At 57.4% G+C, this 7512-nt stretch overlaps 1 long non-coding RNA gene across 1 annotated transcript; it reads right to left on the reverse strand.

The window, feature by feature from the left end:
• Nucleotides 1-920: 920 nt before the first annotated feature.
• Nucleotides 921-7186, reverse strand: LOC145545484 (uncharacterized). The gene is made up of 3 exons (XR_014082106.1): nt 5919-7186; nt 1883-2014; nt 921-1441 (listed from the first exon to the last, which is right to left on the reverse strand). It is a non-coding gene; the product is annotated as an uncharacterized LOC145545484 (long non-coding RNA).
• Nucleotides 7187-7512: the final 326 nt, after the last annotated feature.

The following is a 7512-nucleotide window of genomic DNA, read 5'->3' on the forward strand; positions in this document are numbered from 1 at the left end:
ATGGTGTTGGAGAAGACACTTGAGAGTCCCTTGGACTGCAAGGAGATCAAACCAGTCCATCCTAAAGGAAATCAGTCCTGAATATTCATTGGAAGGACTGATGCTGAAGCTGAAACTCCAATACTTTGGCCACCTGTTGTGAAGAACTGACTCATTGGAAAAGACCCTGATGCTGGGAAAGATTGAAGGCGAGAGGAGAAGGGGACGGCAGGATGAGATGGTTGGATGGCATCACCGACTTAATGGACATGACTTTGAGCAGGCTCTGGGAGTTGGTGATGGACAGGGAAGCCTGGCGTGCTACAGTCCAAGGGGTCGCAAAGAGTGGGACACGACTGAGCAACTGAACTGAACTGAACTCCATGTCATGCCCTATGCCAGATTCTGAGAAATATAACCATGAACAAGCCAGAAACTAAGCCTGGAGCTTAAACTAAAACTTTGGCGGTCTGCAGAACCCCTGAAGAGACTTTGTTAACATGCAGGTCCCCAGGTCCCATCCCAAACAGGGTGTCAGGGGTCTAATGTGGGACACAGGAGCGGGCACTTTCCATCAAGTGCTATCCTATGGAAATAAGTGAAAGTATTAGTTGCTCAGTCTTGTCCAACTCTTTGTGACCCCATGGACTGCAGCACGCCAGGCTTCCCTGTCCATGGAACTCTCCAGGCAAGAATACTGGAGTGGATATATGGGAGCAACAAAAACAAGCCAATTTGTCCATTTAAATTTGCTAGTACTAATCATATAAGGTGAAAAGAAATAAGTGAAATGTTCCTTACAGAAATTTTTAATTATTTTAATACATAAAATATATTTAATATAGAAATAAAATACTTTGATTACATATTTTATCTAACCCAATATAGCCAAAGTATAACTCTTAACATGTAATCAATCATAAAAAATTATAAATGAGATATTTTGTTTTCTTTTTTTAGGTACTAAGTCCTGGAAATCAGGCGTATGTTTCACATTCACAGCGCTTCTCAGCTCCAAGTGTCAAGGGCTGGCTGTGGATCATGGCTGTTACACCGGACAGCGCGGTTGTGACCTAAGCTGGATGCCCGGGGCCACAGGGGGAGCAACGCTGGGCTGGATAAGGACTGCAAAGAGCACTGAGCAGATTCTGGTGCCCCACACAAAATATGCGGACAAAGACACCTGAGCTCAGATCTCGCCTCCAGTCTTCCGCGCCTTCCTCGCTGCTTAACCTTGACAGTGGCTTCACCTCCAGAGCTTAGACCTCTGAGCCTCAGTTCAGTCGCTCAGTCGTGTCCCACTCCTTGTGACCCCATGGACTGCAGCACGCCAGGCTTCCCTGTCCATCACCAGCTCCCGGAGCTTGCTCAAACTCCTGTCCATGAAGTCAGTGGTGCCATCCGACCATCTCATCCTCTGTCGTCCCCTTCTCCTCCTGCCTTCAATCTTTCCTCTCTGAGCCTGGAATGGACGAATAGTCAGTCCTTCCTCGCGGTGGTGGAGGAGGGTGTAATGAGCCGGTGTGCGGCGCCCTCTCAGTGTTGGTGAAAGGGAGGTGTGAAGGATGTGGACAAGTTTGGAGATGGAGAGAGGGCGAAGCAGGACTCCAGGGAGAGACCCGGGGAGCGGTGGGCCGTGACTCCCCCACGCTGGGGATCAGAGGGAGGGTTCAAGTTCGCCGGGTGCACCCAGACTGCAGTCCCTGAGGCCACCACTGGGCGGCGCTGTGGGACAGGGACCCTGGGATCGCGCAGGGACCCCTGGGGCTGGAATGGGGCCAGCGAAGAGGAGGTGAGAACTACGTATTAGTAATCACTTCCCCGGGGAAGGGAGGATGGGATCATTCTGGTTCCCTCTGCAGCAGGAGGGGAAACTGAGGCGAGGACCATTTCCTTCCCGCACCTTTTGAAAGTCAACCAGCAGCTGCTGTGATGGAAGGAACTCGGACTTGAGAGTATCGGTGACGTCCCGGCTCTGACCCGCTGAGGAACCTTGAATCGCAGGCTGTTCAAGCTGCCAGAACTGTTTAAACACCTGTAAGACAGTACAGGTGTGATACCAGTACCTCCCAGCGGAGGAGCAGGGCCACTGCAGGTGATGGCTAGAAAGGGGCTTTGCCAACTATCTGGTAGGGATCCAGGGTCAACATCTGCACAGGGATTAAAAGGTGAACTTCAAAGGATGAGGGTGAAAAGAACTGCCATGAGCTAAGTGCTTCATCTCCTTTCCTTTCTCGTAACAGCCCATGAGGTCGGTACCATTATAGCACCCACCTTACAGATGAGAAAGCTGACTCTCAGAGACGTGGTGTGGTTTGTCTGGGGTCACACAGCCAGCAGAGCCTGCCCCTGACTCACGGGTTCTGTGCTCACATCTGACCAGACATTAGCTGAGGCTGGAGAGGGGGGACCTCTTCCTGCCCAGCTGTTGTCCTTCATCCCTGGTTCCTGGCTTCCTTCCTCGTTTCTCAGCCTCTCTGGCCTCACCTTCCCCCTCCCCGCCAGGTTGCCAGTCCCCTGACTAAAACAAGGAGCCTCTCTGTGCCCACAACTCATGTCTGCCAATCAGAGGGGTCCATGCCCCTGGCCGCAGTGGTGGGCTCAGAGGTGGGCATGTGTCTCAAGCCTGGCCAATGAGGCTGGATTCTGGGAGGACTGGAACTATTGGAAGAGGGACTCGCTGCTTTTGCCTGCTGGGCAGTTGTGAGCCTGGGCTTCTGGAAAGGGTGCTTGAGCCTCTGACGTTACTTTTAACCCAGAGGAGCTGACTGACCCATGGGCTCGTGCACTGGGATGCAGCTGAACCATCTCCAGCCTTCTGCCTGCCCCGCCCTGCCCCCATCTCCCACCTATCTCCACCGCCTCCCCACCAACGACTCACCAGACCTGGGATCTGAGGTGTGGGTCCCCCAACTCCCTACCTCCACAGGGAAAGTTCTCAGCGCCACACTGACAGGTGTGCTGAGCGAGATATGCGAAGATGCACAGCCGGTGAGCAGTGGGCCCACTGGCTGGAATCCCATCAAGGCTTTCATTCTCTTCCCGTCTAACAAACCTCCTGAGCCTCTGCCCAGAGGCCAGTTAAGAGGGTTCAGGGTGTGGCACTGGAGACAGATCCCCACACACACCCCTCCACCCCAGGCTCAGATTCCAGCTTCCTCGCTCAAAAGTGATCTTGAGCAAATTGTTTCACTTCTTTGTGCCTGTTGTCTGCAAAACAAGGGAAACAGCAAAGTTCCCTCACGTCTCCAGAAACCCTAAACATTCTGCCCATTGGCCACAGTCCCCTCTTTCATGAGACCATGCTTTGCTCCTGCCATCCCTCTGCTTAGATCTCCTTCCAGAGTGACCATGGTGGGGCTAAAAGTGTGACCTCTGAGCACAGGCCATCTGTCACCCAGTCGCATCTGGTGATGAAGGAGAAGGGCATTCTGGTCAGGGGAACTGCAGATGCAAAGGCCCTGAGGTAGGAAACTGTAGCCCCACACAGTCTGTGGGGCTGAGTGAGTAAGCTATGTGCCTGCACTGCTGACCTAGCATCCCGTCTCCCTCGTTTGCCCCCATGAGAACTTCTGCTCCCCCTAAGATTGGACTGTGGACACAGGGACCGGCCTGAAGGCCCCGGGGGGCCTCATTTGAAAAATACAACAGGGAACAGAGAGGTCCTGATTCGTATGATGCGCCTCTGGGAGAAATGGCATCCAGTTGGCACTGAGATCCTCAATTAGAACTGGAATAATTGGAACTGAGCCAGGAGGAGCAGGCAGCCCAGTCTGGGTAGAGGGCCTTGGGTGCCCGGGACAGGGGGAAGTTAGCAGGAGGCAGGAGAGGCCCAAGGGCACAGCTTGGCCATGCCTGGCAGGATGGGGGAGGGGGAGGGAGGTTGGTGCATGCCCTGGGCAGCCAAACATCCTCGCATGGCGCTCTGGGCCTCTCCACGGAGGAGCCGGAAGCTAAAATAGGACTCTATTTTGGGGGCCCGAGGCAAGCTGGAATCACTCCCCTGCCAGACGGGAGAGGTTGCCGCAGTCTCTCCGAGGCCAGGCTCTCTGCCCAGCAGGAGTGGCGAGGTGTGGGCCCTGACAGTGGGGTGCGAGGTGGTGGTGGGGGGCTCAGGCTGAGTCAAGGGAGAAGACAGTGCTGCTCCGGAGCCTGAAGCATTCATTTTCTCCCTCTGCCTTCCCAGCTGCCCTGGCAGAGGGAGCGGGGCACTCCCCATTTCTCTGAAGAACAGACTGAGGTTCAGAGAGGCCACATAGCTTGTGCCAGGTTGCTCAGCAGCAGCGCCAGGGGACTGGATGATGCCCGAGGCTGTGTGCTAACCTCAGCGGTGTGCCTGAGCATGACCTCAACACGCAGAAGGTGAAACCGTGTCCTGAGCACCAACTGCGAGTCAACCCCTCTCCCTCGCTAGCTCGGTGACCCCCTGAGCCACCCCTGGGGAAGGAAGGCCCTGTGACCCCTCATTTCACAGATAGATCTGAGGAGCAGGGTCAGGCCTGGGCTGCCCCGGCTGCAGCTGGGCCTCTGAATGACTGCACGACACGGGCAAGTCCCTTCTCCTTTCCTGGCCTCAGTCTCCCCATCTGTTAATTTGAAGAGATGGGCTCAAGATCTGTGTCTCCCAGGGAGGCTGACAGAGAGCGGGGCGGGGGAGCTGGAGGGGCCAGGATGATGGAGGGGGTTTTCCAAGCCTAGCCTCTGCTAGCCCCTGCCACTTCCTGTAAACCCATTTCCGGCCCTTCAGGTCAGGCCCACCTGTCTCCGAGGAGAGAGGAATGTGCGGAATGGTTATTATCAGGTTGTTCTTACAGATGAAGCCCAGGGAGGGTGATCAGATGGGCCAGGACAACCCAGAGAGGAAGGGGCGCCACTGGCCCCTCGCCAAGCCTGAAGGCTCCCATCCCTGCCCTCTCTGCCGCCCCTTCCTGATGCCACCGAGAGCCAGGGCCTTCCTGAGCCAAAGGCTCTGCCCCCGCCTGTTCCCAGCCAGGGTTTTTGGCTGCTTGGGGGCAGCAAGGCCATTTGTGGGCCCCTTCTCACCCCCGTCTCCCCTGCAGAGACCCAGCCAGAAATAGCCCTGTCCATCCTCGCCATAGGATTCCCGCCTTGGCCGCTTGCTCTGCCCAATTGTGCGTGTCCTCTCTCCTCTCACCTGTCAGGGAGAGGACCGGAGCCACGCATGCCATGTCTCCCATTTCCCCGTCAGTCATCTGTCCTGCCACACCCCCCCCCATCCCTTCCTGAGGCTCCTTCGGCAGCACCCGGGGTTCCTGCCCATCTCGTTGCTGAGCCCAGAAAGCTGCCTCATCGGGTCCCATTGCTCCAGCCAGCTTCCTTCGGAGGCCCCAGGAGCAGCTCAGGGCTGCCGCCCTGCCCACTGGGTCTGCAGTGCCCTCTCCCTGCCCACTTCCCACCCCGGGCCACTGGCTGCTATGTTCAGCTCTCCGAAGGCCTCTCCCATCTCTCACTCCTCTGCTGCTAGACCACCCAGGTCTCCCCATGACCTGCAGGGAGAGACCCCTTCATCTGCTGAACTCTCCTCCTCACCTGGCCCAGCCGCCCAGCCCCCCCGAAGTAGCTGACTCCCCCCACGTCCACGCCCCGCCCCATCTCTCTCTCCTGTCAGCCGGTGTCCACTGTGTGTGGCTCAAGGCCTGAAACACCGTCAACCACGAGGCCAGAAAGCCTGGGATGGAGCCCTGAGTTGCTGCATGACCGTGGGTAAGACACGGGGCCTCCCTGAGCCTCCTCATCTGTGAAATGGGGATAATAATAACATTCCCCTCCCAGGGCTGATGGGGGATGTCGGTCAAATGAGAAATCAGAGGTTGAGGCTCTGTAACCTATAAAGCATGAGCGTTTCATGGTGAGAGGTTATTGAGATTAACTTCAAGTTGTAAAGGGGGTGTGCCGCCGGGCATGAGGGGCAGACTCACGGCTGGAAAGGAGTTGCCTTGACCCCACCCACAGGCTTCAGGGACCAGCATCCGTGTTCGCCGTCTTGACGGTCGGGGAAGGGGCTGGGGTCACACAGCTGCTAAGTGGCGGCTGGCACCAGGCCTGTCCCCAGCACAGCAGCTGGGAGTGGGTTTCCTTGTCCCCTCTGGCCCCCTCATCTCTAGCTTGGGTTTTAGTGGCCTCCTAGTCCAGCTCCTCTAGGGCCTCAGCAGGGAGTCCAGCGCCACAGGGGACCCCAAACTGCCCCCTCACTGGTGCACAGGGCCCTTTGTCAGCTGCTCCATTGGTCTGGCTGCCTCGGCCTTTTTCACGGAGCTGCCCCTCCGAAGCTTCTTGAGAATGCCCCTCGGGGAGGGGGTCTCCGCTGACCTCTCTGCCTCGCTGGATGCAGGCCTGGGGTTTCTCCACCTGGGGCCCCAGAGCATCCAGCTCCTTCCCCGTAGACACACCAGACCTCATGTGTGGGGCAGGCCACCGTCTGCCCCCCCAACACACACCCCTGCCCTCCACTCTGACTGAGTGAGAGTCTCTCTGCCGAGCTGGTGCCTCCTCCCTCCTGAACGCCATGCGGCTCTCCGCTTGGTTGTCTGAGTCGCCCTCTGCCTCCCTCTGGCTTGCTCAGAGCCTCGGTTCTCCCGCAGGCCACCTCCCTCGCCCACTATACGCGTGTTTCTCCATCTCTGACTCTGTCACTGGCTCTGTCTGCGTCTCTCCACCTCCCCCACCGCTGTCACGGCTGCTCTGACTGTGTCACCTGCTCCCACATCACTGTATAATATGCCCTCTAAACTGTCCACATGCCCTGAACCCTCTCCCATGTTCCTGGATCCCTCCTTTAGTCCCTTGGCCCAGGTGTTGGCAAGGAGCTCCAGGAGGAGGAGAGGAAGGAGAGGCTTAGACAGGCCTGGAAAGAGTTGAGGCGGGGAGACAGCCAGCTGAATCTCTGCTCTGCCTGGCAAGGAAGGTCCCAGAAGCACAAGGCACAGGTGCTGGCCTCCGGACCCTCATTCCAGGGAGGCCACATCCCAGGAGGAGGTAATCCCCCTGACAGGTGGGGGGTCAGGGGTCTGATTCTGGATCTGGGCTCTGCACCTGCCTCTCTGTATGACATCTCAACCCCCACTCCCTGGGCCTGTCTTCCCCCATCCATGGGGACCAGGGGTCCCTCTTGGCTTCCCTCCCGCTGCGGGCACTGTTAGAGCTGAAGCCAGCCCTCAGCCAGCAGGGGCTCTGGCCTACCTGCCCTGTTGCTATGTTACCTGCAGCACAGTGGACCGCTACGGCGACTGTAACCAAGGATCCCTGTCTGGTGTCCCAAGCTTGAGCACGGAGTGTCGGGAATTGCCCAAGGTCCCATTTGGCATTGGCGGCAGGGCCCAAGGCCAGAGGCCTCAGGACTCCCAGCCCAGGGCTCTCTTCCAGCGCCACAACCCAAGGCTGAAAGGCAGTGGGCCCGGGCCCCAGCTCCATCTTTCCTGTTTGGTTCAGTGCTAAATCCTTTCTCCTAGACCAGACTCTTCCCTGCTTGCAGCAGGTGCTCAACAAATGTTTGTTCCGTGAAGAAACGGGTGA

The sequence above is a fragment of the Giraffa tippelskirchi genome, chromosome 4, assembly GCF_054371585.1.
Source record: "Giraffa tippelskirchi isolate mGirTip1 chromosome 4, T2T-mGirTip1v1.2.pri, whole genome shotgun sequence".
Classification (NCBI taxonomy): domain Eukaryota; kingdom Metazoa; phylum Chordata; class Mammalia; order Artiodactyla; family Giraffidae; genus Giraffa; species Giraffa tippelskirchi.